Below are 27,266 nucleotides of genomic sequence, written 5' to 3'. Positions count from 1 at the left end.
GACCCTAGGTGGAAGGGCACACCCTTGCTCTGTTCGACTTCTGAGGAAATAGTTTACAGTGTTTTGTGCCATCTGAGAATTCACCACTTTCTTTAACAAGGAAGCCATCTCTATCTCTTTTCTTGGTTTAATGGTTTTGCATTTTAAAACTGCAACCTTCTTAGCAAGAATGGTTATTGAACTGTGAAGCTTCTGGGAGGTAAATTGAATAACTCTGTTGTCTCCTTGATATAACATTTGAGTTTTTCCATTACATCTTTCTAGTTGTTTAGAAATTTTGGCTTTTTTTTTTCCCTAGGAGTAGTTCTGATAGTCACGTTCCACAATTTATAGTCTTGTATACTTCATTAATTTAGAAAAACCATGCTGTTTGAAAGAAAAGAGATATTCATGAAATTTCTTGAATCTTAAGATTTTTGTGGCATAAAGGTTATTGTATGAATTCATACACTTGACATGTTAAAAAATAATTTTCTTTTCAAAAAGAATTTATGTACATTGTCAGTGATTGTATTAGGCTTGATTTTGTAAAATATTTACAGATAAATCCTACTACACAGTTTCAGGAAAATAAAAATACGGAATTAAAAGTTAAGACATTTGTAGCTTCAGTGTATCAAAAATAAAATTTAATATGGAATAATAGTAGAATAGTATTGTGATTACAAAGTTGCTATATTCCTTTTTAACTAATGTAACTTTTCCTGGGTAGTAATCATTTTTGTTCATGACATATATAGAGTGAATATTTCAGTTTCTAAAATATTCTATTTTGGTATATTTTGATGCTATATATATATATATATATATATTCTCAAAATTCAAGTAAATTTATAGCACACACACAAACACACATACAGAGGAATGCTTTTTTAAACCATTTATTTCATGTTTGTGGTGTTTTGCTGAATGTATGTATATGTACCATGTGGGTCTAGTGCCCACAAAATCCAGAAAAAGTAGTTGAACCCGATGAAAATTAAGTTATAGAGTGCTGTGAGCTGCCATGAGTGACAGAAAATGAACCTGAGTCCTCTAAGAGAATGACCAGTGTTCTTAAGCACTGAGCCACCTCTAACCCCAAAACTATTTTCTTAAGATGAGACTATTTTCCTTATCCAGCCTCTTGACAAAGGCTTTTCCCTTGCCTTACTGTGTCTTGTTTTGTCATTTGGAGCCTTCAGTCCCTTTCCTAAAGAGGAAATGGAACTGGCATGGATTTGGAGGCGTGTGGATGTGGGGGAGCGCTAAGAGGGGTGGAGGAATTAGAAACTGTGCTGGAGTGTAGTGAATGAGAAAAGAATCTATTTTAAATTTTTAAAAATGTGACCAGACTTGTTCTAAAAGGCCAGTCCAGGATAGCCAAGGCTACATGAAGAAGCAAAACAGAAAAACAGGAAAAAGTGAGCACATTATTAACTAGGCCCTGAATACTTTAAACTTTCTGTGTCACAATAGAAGTGAAATGAGTTTTAGGAAACTTTAAAGTGCAAGAAAAGCATTCAATAAGACCTTAGCCATGATCAAAATGTGAACATAGGGTAAAAAAGTGCATAGGGAATTCAAAAAATCATGATAAATTGTAGGATTTTTTTTTCTGGAGTAACTATTTTAAATGTCTTCAACACAAGCTATTTGTGAAAAAAGGAGAAATTAAAAGTAGAAAATCATACAGAGCTATTAGCTTAAATAGTGCAGTGTAGGACATTGGAAGGAGATGGAGAAGGCTAAGTTTTGTGAGCTTGGCCTTCATTGAAGTACATTGTCATTCAGGGTTCACCAGGGAGCTTCTACTTTTGCCATGGAGAATATGCTCACAGCACAGGATGAATTTGCCTGTGAGAAATTGTGTAAGGTTTCGTCATGGGTAACTGGAGTTTCTCCTGGGTAACTGGGTAGCCTCCTGTCACCGTTTGTTGCATGTTAAAATGGAAAAGAGTGGCTTGTACTCTAGGGTCTCACACATACACTGCTAAAAAGTTTTGCTGTTGAACTTTTCTGTTACTATTTGATAAATATTTGCCCCATAATGTTGGTAAGCACTGAGAGATGTAGCAACACTTTATTGAACATCCTACATCTGTATACCCTGATGTGTTGGATTCTCATGTCAAGGACTGGGCTTAATCGACATTTTTATGACTTAAAGTAGTGGCAGAACTGTATACAAATAATAACACATTCGTTTAAAAAATATATTTACTTACAAAAATTAAGATACAAATAAATTTTAGGTCTTCCTACCCATGGCTAATAAATGATTCAAGAATGGTCAAACCTATTATAAAGCTGGTAAATAGTTGGCCCTCAGGAGTGCATACAAACATGTTGATTTGAAATACAAGTGACCAAAGTAAGATTGATCCTATCCTTATTAATTCCCATTTGTTCAAAACCATAAGCTATGTAAAGCATAGTAGAGCATTACAATAAAAACATTACAATACAACGTGTATATCTGATGATTTTAAAGTAGATTATTTTAATTGCATTGATTATTATCATTTATTTCCTATTGTGTCGAGGGACTCTCAGTCTTGTACAGATCCTTAACAAAGTGCCTGATACAGTGCCAGAACTCCATAATTGATTCATTGTGCTTGACTCTGAGAATGCCCAAAAATGAGCGGGGGTATTCGGATAGCAAGGTTCCGCCAAATGGAAGCTGAAGCAGACGTTTTCAGTAGATATAATGGAGAAGAGAATTTGTGCCAAGACAGAAGAACAAAACCAGTGTTGAGAGCCACTTGGGAAGCCAAAGTTCAGTAAACCAGACTGAGATCTTGGGCGGATGCCATACAGAAGTGTCCAGAAACCACAAGAAACTTGTGGGACTAGAAACTTATGAACCGTGGCGATGCAAGTACAGCTGAGTGTAAACAAGAGAGGATTAAAGCATTGCCAAGAAGGTCTTCCCTTCCTGACCTGCTTTTACAGGCAACACCCATCAGACACACAGGTTTAAGTGGACAGCACTGAGTGACCTCTCAGAATCCTCATTGAGTTCTTCTTTGAAGAAGAGTCCTGAAGGATTCTTTGGTCAACTGAGAAAGTTGTTTAAATATCAGAACTGCCTTTTGACAATGGAGACTTTCTAATGCTGTGTGAACACTAAACTCCTTTCCTACAGTTCACATTTCCTGGCTGGTTTATTCTTTGTCTGTAAACTGTGATCCTACTACAGCTTCAGTCTTATAACCATCTCCAGCCCTATGTTCTCATACCACAATCCCAGGAAGGATGATGGGACATGTTTCCTAATAACAGCATGACAAGCCTTCTAGATCGATCTTCTTACTCACCTGTCTTTGACTCAGTGTCTGGTGAACGATGTTCTGAGTGGGACTCAGCCTAGTCAGTTCCATGCCCACTTTGAAGTCATTACAGGAGCTTGCAGCATGAGACATGTTTACTGGCTTAAAAGATTCAGTACCCACCTCAGCAGTTCCCTGTGCGACTCAATCCATTTCAAACTACATGACTTGGACATTGCAGTATTTTGGAAGAGAGAAGTACAGAATGTATCTTGTTGAGAAAGCCAGTTGATGCGCAATACATAGGAAACTGAATGTAATCAAAGCATTTGTTCATTGCAATATAAACAAAATATATGCAATATGTCAAGGTGAATTTCTAGAATACTCAATGGTCTTAAGTTGCACAGTAGAAACTTGTTTGCACATGGCTGTTTATTGATGCGTAACATGACAGGTTGGCAAATGGAACAAACCTTGATTCACATCAGGAGATGACTGGATAGAGAAAATGTAATGATTTTAGTCAATGTAATTTATGCATCCAGAAAGGGAAAAATGAAGTTACAATATTTTAAAGGAAAATAGAACTAGAAAAGGCTTTATTAAATAAAGAAACTTAAACTCACAAACATAAATTCTGCAATATTTTCTGACATATGAGGATTGTAGATTTTGATTTTAAAAAAATATTTGAGTTGGTAGTATAGACAGAAAGTTAGAAAAGATTCATGATACAGAGCAGGGGTTTTTAAAGGAGCGTGGAAGGGCCAAAGAGGGGAAAACAGGTTAACAGAATATAGATGGCATAAAAACAGAGTGGGTGACACTGAGCGGGAGAAGTGGTGTGTCTGAACATACATCAAACGCGGAGAGCCGAGGTGACATGAAGTTCAAATGTTCTGTAGAAGTTAGTGCTGAGACAATTTCCATATTCCATATCCAAATCAGAATAACACAAAACAAGAAGAACATCTGGCTGATGGACGAGATGGTGAAAGCATTTCTTGCCAAAGTTTGTGTCTAGGGTTCAGTGCCTGGAATCCCGTTAGTGGAAGAAGAAAACTGCCTCCCTAGAAATTACCCTCTAACCACCCTCCACATGTGGCACAGGATTTATGCATATATGTGCAAGCATGCATCTGCACACAGGTGCACCTGCACACCAACACACAGACACACAAAATTTACTTTTTAAATTAAAATAGCTTTAACTCTATATGCTACTTTTTATTAAGGATTGTAATAACTCTTTCTTTTTCTCGATTATTCCTTTCATACTTTCTAAATATTAAACATTACAATCTTTATAAGCAGAGGGAGGAGCCATAGCATCCTACATCATGGTGAGGGAGCAGGATGAAAAGGAGAGAAGAAATAAGCAGAATGCATGAACAAAGAACAGACCAGAGAGTGCCCACACGAAAGGCTGACTTACCAGGAAAAGAAGAGTCTAAAGATTGAGAAAGGATGGATCTCCTGGTGTAGAAGATCAGAGCCACACAAACAAGTGGTGATAACATGTCTAAGAAGGGCTGGAGTGCTGTTGCCTAGCAACAGAGACGGAAGTATGGGCAAACAGTCTGGCACAAGTTGTTGGCATCTGGGCTTTGCTTAAGCTGACTCCTATACATCTTGGTACAGTAGATGGCCAATGGGGAAAACTCAGCAAAGGTGGGTGTCAGTTTTACTTACACTTTCAGAGAACGGGAGTACAGATGGACTCATGGTTAGAAGGCAGTGGAGCTGACCAAAGAGAGATCATGCTTAGCTGCTCCCAGTGATAGAGAGCTAGACAATCAGACCAGCAGATAGGCAATGCATACGGAAATGACTTTCTCACAGTTTCTATGGGAGAAGTGAGAGGGGAGCAATCAAAACTGGAGCTAAGTTGTCTTTTCTTCCTTCCATCCTTGAAAATGATGAGTGACTAAATAGCTAAGAAACATGTGCAAAGGAGGAATGACCTTATAGACCATTGATGGAAAAACTAATAGAAACTAATGAAAGCATTTTTGAGAGGAATTGGATAGAGTTTCCATTAAAATAGTAATTTTATTATGTGTATAAAATGAATAAAAATTTTCAAAAATATCATATGTAAGGACATCTGGTGGCACTCAGAGGAAGAGCAAGCAGGCTACTAAGATGAGACCTGATAGGCTGTGATCATATGGTGGGAGAGCAGATACCCTACTGTCACAGACTTAGGGGAGGGGAATAGGATGAAAGAGGGAGGAAGGAAGGAATGGTAATATAGAAGTGAGGGGATAACAATTGGGATGTAATCTGAATAAATTACTTTTTAAAAATCTCTTTGTTAAAGATGCTGTTATATGTTGATATTTTTATAGTATGTGTATTGATCATATTTATATCCCCATCTGCAACTCTGTCCGTCATATCTTCCTGAGGAAAGTCCACAAAAGCTAAAGAAATTACCAAATGGCAGCCCATTGAGATGCGGGGTTCCAAGGCTTCAGCTGTAGGCCAACATGGTCAGACTGGATATTATATGTGTTCTGTCAAGGTTCAGTTACTGGATAAATGTCTATATATTAATGTAGAAATGCAGATCCTGTTTGGTGTTGCCTTGCAACAAGGTCCTAGAGTGGCTTGGGTGCTTCATTTTGCCAAGTTTGGCGAGCTGAAATATATGCATGATGCACCATGCCATAGGTTCATATTCAGAATTTCAGTTGGCTTTTTGCCTGCCTTAGACAAATCTCTTCTAGTCAGATTCTGATCTCTTCCAAAGAGGATATACAAAACTGTAATCTTCACTGAAAAAAAATTATTTGTATGCTCAGAGAAACTCAAGAGGAATCCAGAAGTAGTGTGTCATGGAGTCTTCCATCTTTTTCAACATAGAAAATAATCTTCTTGAATCTCAAAACCTCTCCCTGAGGACCATGCTTTCTTAGATCCAACTTTCCTCTAGGCCTTAGCAGTTCAGATGCTTGAGGCTTCTGTCTGTCTTTGGCTCCTGCTCCCAGGGAGAGGCTTTTTTCTGCCCCCCTCCCTGAATCCTTATTCCTCCCCAACGCTGGGACGTTATTGGTTTTCCTTAGCAAGGTCTTCCAAAAAGAACTGCCTCTCTGAGGTTTGTATGTTTTTGTTTCTCTGCAGCAGGCAGGCGGCCTTACTGCTCTGCTCTGAGGGATGGGAGGGGGAGGGGGGCTTCTGTCTAATCAAGAAGCTGTGAGGTCCTGTCTTAGAAATGGCAGTTGCTCTTTCAATGAACAGAACAAAGAAACTGCTTTATAGTTTTGTTTTCTATATAAGTTAGGGCCCACTTGTCTCGCCAAAATATTAGTTACTTTTGTAAAACTGTGTTTGTTTCTCTCTTAACCCATCTATCACACAGATAATTCAGACCCCATTATATTATTTTAAAAAGCTTCACAGCATACGAATTGAGCAGTTATAACTCAATACTTAACCCACTCAGCTAAGTTGCCTTGTTCCCAGCAATACAGCCCAGAGATACTTGCACATCGTAGCTTTTCCTATTCCAGTTTCTTTCTTGACATGAACTGGACCTCTCTGTGGCTGAATCTCCCACTTCTTTTTCTAATTCCTCCTCCCCCTGTCACGTAGAAAGTCCAGCCATATTCTGTTGCCTGCCCAGTGATTGACTATAAGATGCTTTATTGCCATACAGGGGACAATTGAGAAGCAGTAGGCAATTGGGGAGAAGTAAACCTGTTGAATTCAGTTCCTGGGAGCGATTCTCCTGGCTTAGTCGGCAGGGTTTTATCAGACCAGTAACAACGAGACAAGAGATTCTCAGAACAAGGGTTGCAGCCAGGTATTGGGGGGATCCAGGAGCCGGCATTTGAGTTACACAATAACCATATGCCGACATCTTCTCCCACCTCCAGTGCACCCAGACTGACACGTCTTCCCTGCCACCTTCAATTTCATCATGTCTAGTTTGTATTGGCTGACTGCTGCAGGCAATGAGGTCTGCCCTGGAGTGTGATTGATACACAAGCTGTCACACCACTGAAGAAAACTCACTTCCCCTCGACCAGCAGCAATCAAATGCCAATAGTTCCTTGACAAGTGGTGTGAATTTGTGTCCACCTCCCCTTTTCTATGATAATTTTGTCTGTCTTAACTGTGAACTTATATATGCTGTCACACTCATGGTATGTTGTAGATGCATCAGTCCAACGGTGTATGGAAAACACTACATTCATGAATTTTCCCACCATCTGTGGTTCTTACTATCTTTCTACCTCACATACGTATGGATTCCTGAGCCTTGACAGGGTAGGTTGTGATATAGACCTCCCATTTGAGGCTGAGCATGTTGAAGCTATTATTCTCTGACTATTGTCTAGTTATGGGTCTCTGTGCTAATTGTCACCTACTAATATGGAGACAGTTCTCAGAAGAGAGTTGATGAATGCATTGATCTACAGATAAAGCAGTTAGTCAGTAAAAATTGTTTTATTGGTATGTCATTTATTAAAATAGTAGTAGTAGATGTTTTTTTCTGAGGACCCATGTCCTGTCTAGCAGGTAGTAGCATTCTTGGTAGTATTAAATGTGTCAGGTAAGTATGAACTCCATCTCCTTGAGCAGGCTTTAAATCAACTAAAACCTTGTTGGTTATTTTCATAACTTTAATGCCACTAGTGCATCATAAGTCATATTTTGCCAGGCAGGTGGCTGTTATAGCTCACACGGCTCACTTCTGAGTAGGATTGATGACTGTGTTTCTCCTTCAGTAGTTTGCATAGCAACTTCCAGCACCATGAATACTAGCCAGTAGGGACGATGCCTTCAGCTCCGTACCAGCTTGATTTCTATATGTCCTATGATTCAAGTATGTGGTCTCTTCAGCAGCTGGGTCTTACTGTCCTGTTGGAGAGAGTAATGAAGGGCAATGGTAATAGCCTGCATGTTTGATGGTGGATCAATAAGTCCGCATTGGCTAACAACTCAAAATTAGTAAGTCCATTCCTCGTAATGAGGGTGTTACTTGGTTATGTATGATGTCTAGCTGGTGCACATGTAAAATTCTTTTTTCTTCTCTTCCAAAACTTTAGCCCTTTCATTTTTCTCCAACACAATGGTTTTACTGATTATTTGAGAATTTCATATAATGCATCCTCATTGCACTTACTTGCCAGTCTTCTCAAGTCTGGACTCCCACCCTTGTGAACTTCCTCCACCCAAAAAAAAAAATGAGGTTAAAAAAAAAACAGTAAAAACAAATGTAATTTTTGTTGCTCACATGCTCACTGATGTATGATCAAATCCCCAGTGGCCCACCCTTAAAGAAAACCGAGTCTTTCTCCACCCCAACTAGGCTCTTACTTTTCCAAACTTACTTTATTTCCAAACCTACTTTAAATGTTTATACTCTTCAAACCCACCTACCCTAGACAGGACAGAAAGGAGATTTTGGGGGACAGGAGAAGTAGACCTTGTTGAGTTCAGTTCCTGGGAGCAATTCTCCTGCCATAGTTGGCAGGATTTCAGCAGATCAGCAATCTACCAAAGTTGCTGCTGTAACCTGGAACAGCAGCTAAAGCCCAAAGCCTTGAAGCTTTAGCTGGAGCAGTTCTGTCTAGGAGCGTCTCAAAGTGGAGCGAAGAACAGTCAAACAATACCAAGTCCCAACAAGCCTCAGCCTCCTGTTGTGGATATATATATACATACATACATACATATATGTATATGTATATATATATGTATGTATGTATGTATATATATATGTATGTATATGTATTAGGGTATTTTTCAGCTGCCAAAAACCAAGCCACCTCCCATGAAGGGGTTCAACTTCTAAGTGGATAAACATCACGTGCTCTCTCACAAGTCTGTTCCCCATCCCATACTTGGCATCAAAACAAAAACACATGTTTATATCCACCACACCAGACCCTGGACAGAAGCCATCAATTGCGGCAAGCACACTTCAGCATCTTTATCACATCTTTTAAGAGTTTTCCAGGATGGCTTCTTGTCTAGGCTGTTCCTTTTTGAGGGTAGGGCAGGGCTAGGAGTGGTCACAGAAGCCTTCCATGTCTCTCTCTCTCTCTCTCAACTATGAGTCTGCAGTCATCAACACCACTGCAAAAGAAGTTTCCTTGCTCTTTATAGTCAGCAGGAGCACAGATAAGATCATGGACTTTCACATGGTCTCTGGCATCAGCACAGATCAAGGACATCATTATGACTTTTGGCCACAGCATGGAATAGGAGCACCCTCATGTCCCTCCACAACAGCACAGAGTATGGACACCATGTACGTCAGCATGGATGGTCTCCTGTGGCAATACAGACCATATACATGAACATGGTCCTCTATCATAGCATGAGCCACAGACACCATCATAGCCCTAAGTGGCAGCACAGGCCATGGACATCAACATGGTCTCTGAGATAACATCCACCACAGGCACCCATATGGTCCCTGGTGGTAGCCTAGCCTGTAGATATCAACATAGCTTCATGCGGCAGTACAAACCGTGGACATCCACATGGCCTTTGGTAGAAACACAGACCATGGACCTCAGACCTCAACATGGTCTCTGGCATCAGCACAGATCAAGGACATCATTATGACTTTTGGCCACAGCATGAAATAGGAACACCATCATGTCTCTCCACAACAGCACCGAGTATGGATACCAAAATGGTCCCCCAGTGGCAGCATGAGCCATGGCCACTATATGGTCCATGGTGACAGCATAGTCTATGGACATCAACATGACTTCAGGTCGCAGCACAGACCAGAGATATGTACATGGCCTTTGGTGGTAATGTTGACCACAGACATCAACATGGCCTGCAGAGGGAGCATAGACCTTGGACTATGTGGCTTCCAGCTACCAAACAGACATATCCTTGGTTAAATTTAAAATTATTGCCATCTAGAATATAACTTGAAGACATTACTTAGGGGTAGACAATGTTTCCTTGAAGTCATCTACCAGCTTCTCAACTTTTTGCCTCATCTTCCCTCATTATCTCTGAGCACTAGGAGAACAGGATGTGATTTTGATATCTCATTTAAACTTTGCTTGCCAAGCCAGGCAGTGGTGGCACATGCCTTTAATCCCAAGCACTCAAGAGGCAGAGGCAGGTGGATCGCTGTGAGTTTGAGGCCAGCCTGGTCTACAAAGCTAGTCTAGGACAGCCACAGCTATACAGAGAAACCCTGTCTTGAAAAAAGAAAAACAAAAAATAATAAAATAATAAATAAACTTAGCATCCTACTATCTTTTACTCCCTTCATGTTAGTTAATTGTGTGCCTATGTGTTAATTACCATCTTTTGCAAATGGAAGCATCTATGATGAGGGTTGAGAGACAATACATATGTTTAAAGGTAAGTCATTAGGAGTCAGTTTAATACTATGGCCGTTTAGCTGAATAGTAGTATTTGGTTCTTTATGGGAACCTATAGCCTATCTAGCTGTAGGCTCGGCTTAGCAACAATTCTAGATATGAGGTGCATCTGTGGAGCAATGCTGAATCCAATAAGAAAGCAGGTAGTCAGTCCTGGGATGTTGGATCCACTAGTTCACCAATGAACAGGCACATTTTGCCAGGCCAGTCGTTAATGGAGCTTCAAGCGTTTATAGCTGGATAAGACTGATGATTAAGTTTCCTCTGCTTCTGTGTGTACCACCTTCCAGCATTACAGGCATTACTCTTCAATAGGGATGAAGTTTTCAGGTCAGTAGTATTAGCTTAATATCTCCATGTGATGTGACTCAAGTATGTGGTATCTTCAGGAACAGGGTTTTACTGTAAAGTTCTGAGAGTAAACAACAACAACGGCAATATCTTGTAATTTTGAGGGGATGTGTGGCGTAGGAACTCACTGACCAACTATCTAAAGAGAGGTAACCCATTCCTGGCATTGTGCTTTTTATTTGCTAGCCTATAGTATCTAATAAGAGCATTGCTAGTCTATTAATCAGGAAGCTTTTAAATTTAGGAGTTTAGCTTTAGGAAGCTTTTACCTCAGTAAATAGGTTTCAACATCATAGCCATCAAAGAGACTGGGAACAATATGCATCAGTTAAACACCATATACATTTCTTTTACTAGAAGCTTGAAATGAGCTATTTTCATTGCTGTTCCTTTTTTGGGGGGGGGGCTGGGTCTACTAAAAGGCTAACATGGCCTTAATCATCAGAAAAGGTCAATCACTTTCTCTTTTGTAAGTTGAAAATTCATATCATTTGACAAGGTTTTTTTTATTAGACTCAAATTAGTTTATGATAAATGTGCAAGAGTTACTACTAGAAATAGAAAATAAAAGTTGCATATATGTGTTTATATGCAACATAAGGCTCTAGTCCAGAGCCTCACACATGCCAATCAGGAAAATTTCCCGAGGGTAAGTAAGAAATCTCAGTATGTTTTAAAATTTTCAAGTATGTTTTCCTGGTTTTTAACACACCTCCCACTTTTCCTGTTCTAGATATTTTAAATGATTATTTACTTAAAAGTTTGATTTGTTCCTTTTTAGAGAACTTGGGATATATTTACAAAGAAAAGAGACAAACTTCTTGAAATATTTTAGTTGGAATAGATGCAGATATTTGGATTAGGGGGTAGTTCAAAAAAAGCTAGATACAAAACATATATATATTAAAATCTGTAAGTATTTAGAGTAGAGGTCAAGCCACAATAGGAGATAAAGGCTCAAAATCTTTAGTTTTCAAGAAATCAAAATCACTGTTACAAATCCGAGGATGGAGAATCTCCTCAGAAGTTAATTGTCCACAATGTTGTAACTCAGCTATTGTCAACATCTAGACAACACACCTATCTTCCCCCCCTTTCAAAAATAATTCTGCTATTTTTTCCTAATCTAGAATAATACACACTTCTCCTTGTGTATCTCAGGATGAAAAAGGGCTCCCCCACAACTCCCACCATCATAGGAGGAGGACCCTGTAGTGTGTGAGTGGCTTTGAGATGGAAGGGCTCAATACAGTGACTCTGTGCATGGGAAGAGGCAGACCAGCACAGGAGCAGTTTGGGGCTCAGCAAGTAGACGTCACAGTGAGGAAAACTTTGGAGTTATCTGACCAACCATCACTCTTGCCCCAACATGTCAGAGTTAAGAGATGTCATCTTAGGGACAGTGGACTCTAAGGAAGGAGCCAGGTCAGAAACTAACAGTGACAAAATTTGAGGGATGTGTGGCTCTGGCTAAACCGACTCTTACAGGGTTCTTATGCTGAGAGCAAACTTTGACAAGAAGCTTACAAATGGAACAAGAAGGCTCAGAGCCTGACTAAGGTTTGATTAAGGGAAGAATAATTGTCACACGTTCCAAAAGTGTGGAGAACTAATAAGAAAAAACAAATTACGGACATTATCTTTTAATAAAAAAATGTCTTTTACTTTTTCAGTGCGTACTTTTTTACCAAGTTTGCACTAAAATTCTTGATTTTTTTAAAGTCACGTTTTAAGTTACTGTGTACAAAGCTTTAATAATAAAAAAAAAAACTGAGAACCAGGCAGGATTTGTACTGAGTTGAAGTCTAGAGCCGTAAGACAATGGATTTCCAATCCGTCTCCGCACTGATCTCCGTGAAGTGTCAGCACTTTCTGTAGGGCACTGCTCACTTACTGCCTTTCTCGAGCTCCACAGCAACACAGTTGGGTCAGAACCACCATTCCCATGTGAACGGAGGCAAGCGCTGAGTATTCTGGACATAATCATCTCCAGTTAGTGATTTACTGCTGAGGTGGAGCTCAAAGTCAAACCCAGGTCCCAAGCCAACTCTTCGGCCTTTCTCCCTCATATCTGCCACGCCTCTCTCTTCCATGTGGGAAAAGGCACAGCACTGAAACCTTTGCTTTAGCATCTGCAATACAAGTGAATTGGTTTTACATATAGTATGGTGTGCATTTTAGGATGCCACTCTAAAATAAAATGATGTACAAAAGAGATACAGAGAAATCAGAGAGACACTTTAAATAAACAAAAGTTAGGGACATTTCTCACTATTTCTGAAGGAAAGCTTATACCAGCTTGAAGGGTTTAAGCCTGGAGTTGTAGAAATTTTTATCAAATAAGGCTTTTAAAACTTTGGTGTCAAAACATGTATCGAAATAATCACAATGAAAAGAGAGACACAAATTCATGTTAAGGCATTTACTGTGTGTGAGTCTGTAAAATACCTCAACAGGTAAAAAGTGCTTTACATACAAACCTGATGGCTGCAGTTCCAACTCAGAAAACTACCATGAGATGAGACATGAATAACTGGAAAGTTGTCATCAGATCGCCACACATATAACTTGGGATAGCACACAAGTGCAAATATATGGGTGTGCACACACGCGCACACACACACATGCACGCTGCACATGGGCACACACATATGTGTGCACACAACAATAATGAACCACTTTGAATGCATTTGAAGCGTTGGACATAAGGTGCATCTCTAGAGTCCCCACCCCAGAGAATTTGTATATAGAACATATGAACACCTGTTTTCCTTCACAGAGTTACCTGCTGAAGTTAACACTAGATGTCGTTATATATATAGTCCATTGGATAATTGTTTGAATAATATTATGTGCCGGGCACTTTCTTTGTCCAGATAATAATTAGCCAATGTGAAACCCATACCCCCTTCAAAGGTATTGTACTGTGATGCTACAGGAACAACAACAACAAAAAGGCGGCATGCCTCCCCGATTGCCTCCTGTCTCCATTCCTTTCCTTTGATGCTCACACCCCTTAGCCTCTATTGGTTCAAAGTTTCTTTTTCAACATCTTTGGAAAATGATGATTTCCTAATTCAGAATTCTTTGAGTTGTTGAAAAGTAACTACAAATACGCAATCTATATATTCAATCTTACAGCCCCTGATTATATGTTAACACATATAATCAAGTATATAACACACCCATAATAGCATATGAGAATAAAAATCTTGCCAGGCTCATGATGGTTTAGGTGTTTTACTGTAGAATGAATTCAAGTTACATCAAGTTTTATCATCAACAGAATTATACAAACAAAAAATCCACTGGGTCCCAGCACTAGACAAAAACTCTAGGCAGCTGAAGACTGCTGGGAGGTGGAGAGCTAACTTCTCCCAGGAATTAGTCGTCTTGTTGGTTGTCTAATACAAAGCAGTTAGCTCTGAAATTATATGCACATAACAAAAGAAACAATAATAATTAAAAACCCTGCTACGGGAGCACATGCCTTTAATGCCAGCACTTGGGAGGCATAGGGAAGCAGATCTCTGTGACGTTGAGGCCATCCTTGTCTATGTAACGAGTTCTAGGACAGCAAAGACTGCATGGAGAGGCCCTGTTTCAAAAATAAATTAATAATAATAATAATAATAATAATAATAATAATAATAATAATAATAATAATAATAAAAGAGGTTAGCAAGCTGAGAGGAGGGCATGGGAGGAGCTGGAAAAAGGAAATTAAAGGGAGAACTGATATAATTTTATGTTAACTAAAATTTATTAAAAATACACAATGCAAGAAGAAACCCATGGATTCTCAGTTGTTATAGCAGAAGTGCTGACATGAAATTGTTTAGTATATTTGGAAGGCATAATTGAGCTCCATCTGGATTTGTAAAATGCATTACTATGGGATTAAATAGCTGGCTGGTTAAAGCAGCATTCTTTGTAATTTTCAACGGTGTCAACAAAGGAGACAGTGTTTGTCCACTCAAAGTTCCTTTGTTAGTGCTGCTCTGTTTCATTCTGTGTTGTTGAGGCAGGGTCTCCCTGTGGAGCTCTAACTGGCCTCAAGGTTGTGATCTTCTTGGCCTGGTCTTACATGTTCTGTAATCCCAGGCATGAACAACCGTGCCTGGCTCTCTTGAGAAGATTGTTAACGGACATCCCTTAAGAAATGTACATCAGGGTCATGACAGTCTAACGTCCACCTTCACCTAGCTTGGTTTTTCTATTTTAAAATTCATAAATAGTTAGGTGAAGTAAATGAGGAATGGGGACAGTTCCCTAGAAAGTACTGGATAATATTCAAAAGTATGAGAAAATGGTCTGGGGGTTGAGGAATGTCTCCAATGGGAGACGCCATCTCTAGAGTCTGGGCTTCACAGCAACACACAAGAGGCTTGTTTGCTTCTTTGGTTATTTAAAGAATATGTTGTATAATTTGAAGTTTTCATAATTCATCTGGGACCAAACTACTGCCTACTAACTAACATATGCTATTGTTATTCAGCAACTTGGATTTTTTTGTTTTGTTTTGTTTTGGAGGGTTTAGAAGAACCACTGGACTGGAGAGATAGCTCAGTCTGCAAATTTTCTGCCTTACATGCCGGGAGGACCTGAGTTGGTGCACAGCATTCTCCTGTTCTGGCACCAGGCACTACCGTGCTACCTATAGCCTCAGCACTGTGAAGGTAGAAGCAAGAAGATTCCTGGTTTCTCTTAGGTAGCCAGTCTGTCCTGTGCCAAGAAGAGGCCCTGCCTTAAATGCAGGAGTGAGGAACAGCAAGTGAGCTTATCCTCAGGCCTTGACATTTATGTGCACACATGTGTACGAGCACTCACACCTACATGTGCATCTGCGTGCATGCACATGTGTGCGCACGTGCACACACACACACACACTCACACACACACACACACACGCACACACAGGCATGCTCATGTATGTATTTAATAAAAAAGGGATCAACTTTTATTTTTCTACTTTTCTGTTAAATTGACGCTCATTTGGACAACACTGTAAATTCGCTAACTATTATGGTGACTATATATGAAAGAGTGAACTCCAAAGGCAGTGGTAAAATTGATCTGAATCCGGTAAAGTCAAGAGTAAGGAAATAGTGTGAATGTACCATTGATCCCAGTTTTGGGGGGATTCTATATAATTTTCCTGGAGGAATGCTACAGTTAGGAGGCAAATTTCAGAAATGTGATTCAAGGAAGGAATTTTTATTTGCTCTAAGTGAAAAAGAATTCTAAGACAAAAGTTGTAAACTAAAGAAACACATTCCACCTTGAAAACTGGGTGAGAATAACAGTGTATAATTGACTTTAGTCATCTCCATAAACTCCGTAGTGTATAATCAGATACAGGATTTTGCTTTCTGCAGCTTCTCTGTGTTTTGTCTGCCGAACGCTGTTTTCTCAGAAACAAAGCTTCCCTTTGCTTCAGCGGGGAAAAGAGTGTGCAAACATTTAAGAGTTAAAATTACCATTTTAATATTAAGGTTTTATCTGTTGTATAATAGGTAAACTACTGTGAAGTGGTTGCCTGTTTAACGTTATATCTGCTTTGATTCTTGGCAGTTTAGTTAATTCAAATAAAATTTGTGAAGTTAGGCACTTTCAAGGAAGGGAAGAGGAGCACCTAATTTAACCCAGAGTGTCTCTTTTATTCCTCTGGTTTTCATTTGAAGTGCCCTATCAGCTTGAACTGACCAACTTCAGTCATTCTTACCCTTTTATTTTTTTTCCTCTAATGTAAACTGAAGTTCCCTGCTGCTCGTGTTATTTTAATGTTTAGCATCATTTAATGAGCAGGTATCATTAAACTTAAAAGGTCCTTTTCTGTGTGTTTCTGATTAGTTATTGAAGGAGCCAAAGACTTTCTTTTAATATATTTTAATTTTGGTCCATTTTACATTTAAGTGCCTTTTCATGAAGTAGAGAATAGTATTGGTTAAAAATGAGGTGGATTGCACTAAGTGAATCTTGGCCCACTATTGAACTATAGAATATGAATTGTTTACAAGTGTCTCTATATGACATTTTATATTGTGAACTTTTGTATAAGCATTTTAAAATAACTTACTATAATTTCTTTGTCTGAAAAATGTATATATGTAATGAGAGGATTTACCATTAAGACCCCTATATGTAAGCAACAGAAACAAAACTTCATTTAATTAGATAATTTCACACTACACTTAATTGCAGATTTTTAATTACAGTATGTAGTAAACTAATAGCTAGTAAAAGAAATAGACATACTAACCCTCAAACACATCTTGCTTTATATATGTGCATTCTGTACCTGGCATTGCTAATATTTCATGAGTCCTAATTTTGCTTTTCGGAAGACAAGGGTGTCTTTGAGCTAAATAGCATGGAGCCAAAATAATGAGGCTAGAATGCAAGCAAAGGTCAGATAATGTGTAATAAGTTGCAGATGGCATTGTGTGACATTAGCATCCTCACAGGTAAAAGATGTAAGAGTGCTGCCTACTGGTAAGAAGCAGTAGTGTCCACAGTGTATGTGACGTCAGGCATAACAGTTAACCAAAGTGCTACTTCATGTACCTGCAGCTGGTACAGTTAGCTGGAACTCTGGAGCCAGAGCAGATACAATAACGTATTAAAGGTGAAGACTTTTATGAAAGGATGTTTCTGATATGAGTTTTCTGGATTTTTATAAAATTTTCACAGATTGCACTCTTTTTTTTTAAAAAAGTAAATCAAGGGATGCCTGGAAATTTGTCATCTGTTTGTCTTTCTGTGATTATGTTGATATTGTATTGATGGCCAACATTTTATACATATGCTTATTTGAAAATAAGATCTTTTCTGAGAGGAGTAGCTGCTGTTTTAGGAACAGACAGGTGGATGTCCACAGAGACCAGAAGGAGGATTTCGTATGCAGCAATAAACATTAACCTAATTAGAAAATAAATTAAATCAGATTTTTTCCAAAGCTGTTGTGTAAAGGGTTAAGCAAATTAAAATTAAGTGTGCTAATAGGTGCATTTACTTCTCCGAGTTTCCTCTTTTAAAAAAAAAAGTTAGCTTTTTTTTTCTGTCCTACAAACAAAACCAAAAACAACCCACAAAACTGAAATTACACTGACCTGTTTTTCACTTGCTTCTCCAGTGCACCAATTTTGTGGTCATCTTGAAAAAGTTACATTTAAAACTAATTCCATTAAAAATTCTAGGTTTATGCTTAATGTTTGTTGAATGGTTTTAGTTTATGTGTAATGTGATAGGTTTACTTAGATACAAGGATTGCTTTTTGTTTTTCTGGTTTTTTGGTTTTTTGTTTTTGTTCTGTTTTGTTGCTAATACAAATGCTTATACATATTTCAGCTAGGTTTTCCCCCCCAGCATACACTCCACAGTACTATTTAAAACACCACATACTTTCAAATACTTGTTGGAGAGTGAAAAAAGTGTTTTTTCATCTCCCATCACATTGTCACATGAGCACAATATTCAGTATTTCTCCTTTCTGCTCTATTCCTCCTGTTTTCTCCTTTTATTGCTTTCTTCCTCCTCAATTTATATATTTACAGTATCCTTTTCTATGTTAATTTGAGTTAATGTGCTATTAAAACATACAATTGGCATTCAGCTCAGAAGCATTTAACTGTTGGTTTCCATCTCCTCTCCTACTTTGGTGATTTAGAGAGAAAGGGAGAGGGAGAAAAGCAAACAGGACAGGGAGGAATTGAAGGAAGAGGGAGGAAAGTGAAGGAAAATGTGTAGCTGACAGCAGGTGAAAAGGAAAGACATGGATTATACCATGTATAAACTCTGTGCGTCAAAATTTGGCAAATTGTGAAAACAAAATGTGTGAGAAGGAGCTACTTGCTTTCCTGAAACCATTTTAATATGCAAAGGACTTTAGTGAATAAGTAGTAAATAAGACATCCTTAGAAACTTTAGTGATATCTAGAAGATAGCTGAAATAAAATTTTATGTTGCTTTAGTAATATAAAAACCCAATATCAAAACACCGTGAAAGCCTTTAATATCATAGAAAGTTGCAGTGTGGGTCCTATAGTGAGATGTAGCACATTTGTTTGCTGTTCTGTTACCTACACAACAGCAGCTGTGATAAAACCCAGGGCGAAGAGAGGTCTGTGCAGTGATCGGTACCACATTCAGGCTCTGTACCGAACAGTGGAAAGTAGTTTTCAGAAATGATACAAGAAAAAAAAAAAAAAAAGACTTTACGCAGTAAGATGTGCTAGATGACAAATATTAAATCCTTTTTAACATTATGAATAAGCATGTGTTCATACTTCTTCAGCAGAGAACAGAAATATTATATTGATGGGCAAACATTTTTTCTTAAGTTTCCATTCTTCTGTATTTATGTCTATGCAAATATTTAAACAATTGATTTTTTTAAAACTACTCTTGGATATGTGCATATGGCCTGTCACAAACATATATAAGTGGATGTTTAGGGGTTAATGACTGGTCTAAGATATGCTTGCTAATGTCTGGTGAAGCTGAGGAGGACCTAAGTGCCAGCACTAGAGGGTCTTTCAGTAATGGTGGGCATTTGACTTTCCCTATTTTAATCATAATCCTTCACAGCATGGACACAGCTTTCTCATGTGATACTTAACTTCAGATACACTTTTTTAAAAATCTGCCATAAGAACATGCAAAAAATTTTTAAGCTCTTGATTATTATATTATTTCCTGTTTTATTCAAATACAGTGTGGAACTTTTAAATTTGTGTTCATTTTATAAAATGAACTGTAACAATCATTGAAACACCTTAGTTACGTGTATGAACATCTACTCATGTATAGGATTTAAGACAATTTTTATTTTCATACATTTTTGTCCTGAGAGAAGCACCATAGTCATAGTAAATATAAAAGATCTTAATAGATCGAAACAGCACAGTTAGGAGTGGTCTTTGGCTGTTTTAAAGCTGAAATTTATACAAAATATCGTTTCCTGTTATAATTTTTGAAACCTTGAGGATAAAATGGGATTTGAATCTGGCTCTCAATAGGAGGCCATATTCCTGCTTGGAGCCCAGAAAACATGATATAGTGACATTATCACTTATTTTCTACATCCTTGATGAAGTCATTTCTTAGGAAACTCACTTATTAATAAAGAGTAAAACTGGCAAAGAAATCGAGCTGATGTTTCAGTGTAATTAACTCGGCACTTGTTTGTTTTCTCCCTTGCCTGTTAGTGACTCCAGGCTTTTTTCTGGAGTTCTGGAGTGCTGTCCTTTCTTGTAACGGAGTGTTCAGAATTTAGTCACTGAGCTATTTATTGATATTAGAAAAAAAGTTATGTTATTTTCTTATTTATCATTTTCTTAATTTAAAAACACTTTTATCAAATCTTTGAGGATTTCATGCAATATATTTCAATTATAATCACGCTACCCTAACCATTAATCCCTTGTAAAATCTGCCTCCACCATCTTATCACCAAATTGTCTATATGCTTTTGAAAATTAATAGTTCACCCACCTCAACTTGTGCTATTTATATAATTCTAATTGTGGGACCATCACAATAGTGTGGATAATCTACCAGGAACCACAAACTGTTATTTTTTAAGTAGTGTTGACGGTCAGACTCAAGCAGGGTCGCATGTATGTCAAACAGGAGCTAGATTGAAGTACCACCTCCATGAGACCATGTTTGTACTGAAAAATATCTGGCCACTAAGATATGTTTATATTTTAAATCCATAGGTTTTCTTTTTTACTCACAAATTATATCCCCTTAAATGGTTATTGAGACAATTAAAGGATTAATACTTGTTTAATAAGCTTCAGATTTTAATTAAGCACTTGTGTCTTGTTTCTTATGAAATGATCCTTTTTTACATATACCTTAATATTCTTACACATATAGACAATAAACTACATACACGAAACAATCAGGAATTACATAAATGTTTCATTCATAGTGTTTTGGCAATTTGTATTTGGCAGCCTTGAAGAAAACATCTTTCCTATCTTGGTGAGTCTAAAATCTGAAAGTCAATACGCATCATATCTCATCTCTATCAAGGCAAACTGGTTGCCTTTTCTCTACCCAGTTGCAGTTTTATGTTTCTTGCTTCTCTGGATGCAGGGCTAACCGTACACAGTGGGAAGAGCACATAAGCAGGGCTTAGCCGCAGATCCTCACAATGCTCTGGGTCATATTTGTGTCTTCTTGGACTTCTCCAACAGATGAATATAGTTTCAGCTCCTCTTTGCAGAACTTCAAAAAAAATCTTATTTTTGGTAACCTATTAACTCAATTGATTTTAATATATATTTAATTCTCTACCCCTTTTCAACCTTCAGATGGACATTTTGAATTAGACTCTTGATTACCCTTTAAATAAGTATTAACTGGTCATGTCATTCTGGGAAATTATTTTGTCTTTGTCTGCCTCAGTTTCTTTCTTTGCGAAATGGGAAAGTTACTGGTCTAATTGTTCTCAAATCACTGGCATTGTTTTCTAGTTGACTTTTGTCTCTTCTAGTCACTACCTCTTTTTAATTTTATTTATTTGTTCACTTTTTGAGACAGAGTTTCTCTGTGTAGCCTCGGCTGTACTGGGCTGGCTTTGTAGACACAGCTGGTCTCAAACTCACATAGATCCCCCTGCCTCTGCCTCTGCTTCTGCCTCCGGAGTGCTAGGATTACAGGTGCGCACCACTGTACCTGGCTACCTGTCGGTAATTTCGTTGTGTAATTTGGTCCAAATTAGTTTCACCCAAACACTTCTAAACTTCCAAGTCTTTAATCTGGGTGATGATTAGAGCCTGTAGAAAACAGTTTGGCTGCTTCTCTGACACCCTGAGTTCAGGTTTAACTTAAGCTTTCACGCTCCACTACTGGCTGAGTCTCCTGCTCTTACTCTCAGACATAAACTTGTCTCCTGGGTACTTGTATATGTCTTCAGACATAATAGTGTCTCAAAAGCACTATTGTGTCTTTAACTCTGCATTTCTATATAACATTCTCAAATGTGTCTCCTTTTGTAAAACAGTGCCTGGTGTTTGGAGGTCAGTTTTCATTCTGGGATTTTAAGCACGTTGACTTTGACCTCCTGCCTGTGATCTTTGCTGGCCAGAACTTGAACTGCATGGTATTGCTCTGGCTCAGCATGTTCACCAAACTCTCCCTTGTATTCCTAGTGTGTTTAGATACATGCCTGTATTTCTTGCTTTGCCATTAAAAAGGCTGATCTTCAATTGAGTTTTAGTAAGAATCCTTTCCTATAACACCAAACGTACTTCACCATTTCTCAAATGTGAGGAAAACACAGCATCATACCAAAAGGAACTCAGCATTTGGATAAAAATAATATGCTTGAATTTGAAAACTAACCCTTGTCAATAAAAATCTGTAATTATAGACTTCTTTTCAAGGTTACTGCAAGGAATGAAAGTATTAGATGACAAACATGTAAAATATATCTGGTTGTAGTAAATGTTCAGTAAATGCTTTTCTTATTCCATGTTGTAAAACTTTTCTACTGTCTACATATAAAATATTGCAGTGCCCAAGAAGCTGACCACTGCAGACATGCTAGGACTTTTGCCTTTCAAATAACATGAAGCTTCTATTGAGTTAGGAAAAATAATACCACTGGCTTTTGAAAAGGTATCCTGGCTATATTTAGAAAATAGACAGGTAGTTTCTAGTCTCCATTTGTCAAACCACTTTGTCTCAGAAATCTCTTGCCACAGTGATGTGCCAGCACACACCTTTAATCTCAGCAGAGGCAGAGACAGGAAGATCTCTGAGTTCGAGGCCAGCCTGGTCTACAAAGTGAGTCCAGTACAGCCAAGGAAGGCTACACAGAGAAACCCTGTCTTAAAAACCACCAACATCCACCACTACCAACAGCAACAACAACAACAAAAATCATGGTGACTCTATCCAAAGACACACACAGCTCTGTCAACCTGGCTGCATTACGAAACTATTTTGTTTTTAGATAATCAGTATCTGGAGGCATTAAGAACATACATATGCAGATCATGTTACCAGATTCAGTGTAAAACCTAAAGATTCCACTCTCAGCAGACTTAGAATTTTGGAGATGGAGATGACAGATGTCCCTCACATGCTAAGAGTGCTGCAGCTCTAGAGCAAAATGTAACTGGTGGCCAAGGACAGCATCGCAACTTGTTATCTTACCTCATTAGAGGTGGTTCGTAGTCTCTGGTTTTTGCAGTCTGAGTTACTAAAATGATGTGTGAATGATATGGATTAATATGAAGGCAATCTGTGTTAGCAGCAAGCCTGTATATTTATTAAAATACTTATTAAAATAAATCAATATAAACGAAGCTTTTCCCTCTCAAGTTCCCACCACAAAAAACAAAAAACAAAACAAAACAAAACGCCTGTAACACAAATGAGCCACACATTTGAGAAACGAAAGAACTCTTTTGGTATTTTATATTAATTTTATTTGAGCTTAAATAGAAAATAAGCATAGCATTCAAAGCCCAGAGACTACCACCTTTGAGTCAAGGAACTTCACTTCACAGTGTTGCTGCAGAACAAAGCAGGCAGGTCCCCTCATGCTTGTTTTCTGAGAATATACACCTTCAACTTCCCACTGTTTGAAATGGTGGCTGCAATTCAGTAAATGCCACTGATTTAGTAAAGATGTTATTGTTACGGCATTACAGTTCTGATAACACCGGCCATGTCCTCCTGTTAGTTTGAGCTGTTGCTTTCCAAAATGGTATTTAATCAGTGTCGTGGCTCGCTCAGTGTGTGCTGCTTATAGATCCATCTGTGCTAAAGAGAATAACCAAGGCTTCTCAAAACTGACAATTGTTCAAGGGATTTTCAGCTCCTCGAACCCAATTTAGGTGAAATTTGACCTTTCTTAAGTCCTTTTTGCATAATTAGTTCTAGAGAAAACAAAATGGGGTTTGACTGAGGCTTTAGCATGCACACAGTAGGTCCTCAATATGTTTATTAAAAGAATAAGCAGAGTGAGGTTTTGCAACATTTTACCTTGGAATATGCCTGTTTAGAGTAATAACAGTGTCGCAGGAGACCATCATCAGTGTCCTGTAAGGAGCCTGCTAATAGCCTAGCTCATCGTCAAGAAATCCAAAGATGTTCAAGGCTTTGCTATTAGAAAAAAAAAAAAAAAAAGAAGAGATTATAATAAGACAAAGAAAAACCCATTTTCTGGTTAGCAACTTGTTTCTGAAATCATTGCTGTTCTTTTGGAGGAACTAAGTTCAGCTTTTTCCACTGGGTGGTAGCATCCCCTGTCCCACATACAATGCCACAGGGCTGTAAAAAGAAAGGGGCTTTATTATGTAATGTAATGTCCTTACAGTCTTTTATGTTAGATAGGTTTTGACTGTGAAAGCTAATATGCAAAAATGTAACGTTTTCTTTAATAACCTGGAGTTATTCCCAGGTGACATGAAGAACTGTGTGCTGATGGCAAAAGATGTGGGACTCTCCAGGAACAAATGACCTGACCAAAAGGATGCACACTCTCTCCTCACACATCTTCCCGTGATTGTTTGTGTACATTGAGAAGTATTTGCATTAGTTAATTATTTCTTTTTCTAGTTTTTGTCACCTTTATGTGTGCTTAGTGAAGCCTGCTATAAATTATTTAGGCCTGCACTGAAGGTTAATGTCATTGTAACCAGCCAAACTTGATGCACCCTGATGCAGCTTTGTGCGCGAGGAGGCACCTATGGCTTGAGAGCTGTGTGAAACTGTTGCCTACAGAGATGGGCTCTTGACACTGTCTGCCAGCCTGAGGCTGTCCGCTTTGTGTCTGCTTTAATTGAAAATTAATAGTTACGGGGTTGCTATGGAAATGATACCATTGCTTGCAGACAGCAAACCCAGCTTTTTGCAAAGAGACACTAGTGGTATTGTTTGTCCTTCTTGACCTCAGAAGTTCAAAAGCCTGGAGGAGGAAAGGAGATGCAAATATTTTACTTAAAAAAATAAATTTACATATTTATAACATTATTTTTGAATGTCAGAGATACCAAGTTTTTTTTTAACTTTTGTTGGTAAAAATGAATATAAGCTTTTAAATTTTATGTTAATTGTTCCTACACTGCTTTCTAGGCTGATAAGGCTCTGTTGCTGAGGAATTATGTTATCATTTTAGTGAATGTAAACAGATTTGTGTGGAAATGTTATTTGACTGATGTGATAAAGAAAACTATCTTTTATTTCCTCTGGAGTACATAAAGTCATTTGTATCACTGTATATAATGCCCAGTCTCTGAGACATGTGGAAGTACTTTTAAAACTGTAAAGAACTGGGAGAAAAACGTTTAAAAATGAACAAAGCAGGCTTTAACACATACTCCTAAATATGTTGTGCTTGAATATCTGTAGTCTTTTAATTCCCTTTACATGGGGGTTACTACTACTCGTACAAGAATTTCATTTGCTTTGTTCATAGTCTGATAAAAGAATGTTTACAATGAATCTCTAAGTGTGTCCCTATTTCATGAGAGCTTCCTGTATTTAAATTTTGCTTTGAAAAATAACTAGAATAAACATTCTTTTAATGAGTGAATTATTTAACTGCAAAATGAAAAAGAATGCTAACAGAATATTAAAACTGTTGTCTGTCGCAGTGCTAAGGAATAAGTGCCTTTAGTTGCTTTCTGGGAAGGTGGAGAGCTTGTGTAGCCTCAGGGGTTGAAGGTGAAATGTGAAATTTGCTGTAATTACTTACCCAAAATGTCTGTATTAAAGGCTATTAGAAGCAGTTATTTTAAGTACTTCTTTATACATCGTTCCCTCTTCTGTTTAGTATTTAAATGTGCAACAAAAGTAGAGGCAGATGTTCCTGCTCTGAAGGAACTAAAACAGGAGACGCCAGTGGCAGGAGCGGTGGCTTCAGCTTTCTCTTAACAGCATTGTTCAGTGACTGTTTTGTCTCCAGCAAGTTGTAGGTAGGGTGCCGGGAAAGCTTGTCCGCTCCTGCCGCCAGTCAGCTCAGACCTGTGAGTTCAAGTCGTCTTTGCCCACAGTAAAAGTCCATAAAACTAAGGCAGTGCCGTGCCTATCCTGGGTGTAACTCCTTAGAAAACTAGCCAGTTCTTGCAACGTGAGGGAAAGCACTGGAAATAAACCTTTGATTTACCAGTTTGAGTTCACTCCATCTGTGTCGCTGTAGTTTTTGCCCTAACACTTTGAGGTTAGCGTTCCTCCTGCTTTCATTCTGACCGGATCCTCACAAACCCTGCTAGGCTACCTACAGTATAAAATCTTAAAACTCCATGTGGTGTTGTGAGCTGGTAGCAGATGGACTTTCTTTTGCATCTGCTGTGTACAGATTTGGCTTTGTACTCTTTTCCTGGGGGAGAGAAAGTCTTTCTTCTCTGCTAGTTGATTCCTGTTTTTGTGAAGCAGCTAAGAAAACATCTGTGGCAGGCAGAAAAATTGACAAAGGATTGACAAACACCATTAGCTGAAAATTTTCCATTTCATTGCAACTATGCATTGTTTACTTTACTGTAAATATCTTAATACATCATCCTCTGAATATGCTGGCAGAGAGGCTGGAGAACTGTGATTTCAATTAAGGTTAGTAATTGATGGTATCTAGCGTTCAAAGGCTGAAGCTTGATTAACATCTGCTTGGACAAATTGTCATTGTGAAGTGGTTTTTGATGTGCACTGAAGATTATTTCTTTCTGGCTTATCTGATGTTGTGGCTGTGAAATGCTTGTCTTGGGTTTGCTTATTTTTGTAAACTACTTCCTTTGGCTGTAAATTGCAGAGCACTGGAGCTTTACCAAAAGTGCAGTGTATAATGGTAAGCGTCTCCTAATAAGGGAAGCTAGAAGTGTATTTATCACAGACATGAAAGCTAACCGAGGACTTGAGAGACTCAAACTGGTTCTCTCTCTCTCTCTCTCTCTCTCTCTCTCTCTCTCTCTCTCTCTCTCTCTCTCTCTCTCTCTCTGCCTCTCTCTCTGCCTCCCTCCCTCCCTCCTCTTTCTCTCTATTTCTCTATCACACACACACACACATATACACACACACAAAAAAAAACCGAAGCACTTACTTTAGAAAGATTATGGTAAGCATGCTGGCTCAGTCTTGAACCTTTGTCACCCCTCAGTTGCACACCAAAGACATACCCTAGTGATTAAATGCTGATTTTGTGTACGAGTGTCCACGGACGCCAAAACAATCACAGAGCTGCCTGATTTGTTTTAATTACCAGCACAAAATGCCATCAGTCTGGGACGTGATCGGGCAGAGGTGTCCTCACAGTAGTGTAAATACTGCTGTA

The 27,266-nt window shown here is 38.4% G+C and overlaps 1 protein-coding gene across 12 annotated transcripts in view; it reads left to right on the top strand.

Annotated features, from left to right (window-relative positions):
• Positions 1–27,266, top strand: part of FOXP2 (forkhead box P2) — a gene marked incomplete at its 3' end in the record, with an annotated part of 541,625 nt that overhangs the window by 258,419 nt on the left and 255,940 nt on the right. Inside the window, exon 2 of one of the 12 annotated variants that reach the window (XM_084784957.1) lies at positions 4,572–4,928. The exons of 10 other annotated variants lie outside the window; for them this stretch is intronic. Of the gene's footprint in view, positions 1–4,571; positions 4,929–27,055 lie in introns of those variants that run through there. One more of the 12 variants, XM_084784959.1, reaches the window with a different exon arrangement.

This window comes from Acomys minous (genome assembly GCF_964271855.1).
Source record: "Acomys minous genome assembly, chromosome: 6".
Classification (NCBI taxonomy): Eukaryota; Metazoa; Chordata; class Mammalia; order Rodentia; family Muridae; genus Acomys; species Acomys minous.
This window is presented reverse-complemented; position numbering and strand designations above follow the sequence as displayed.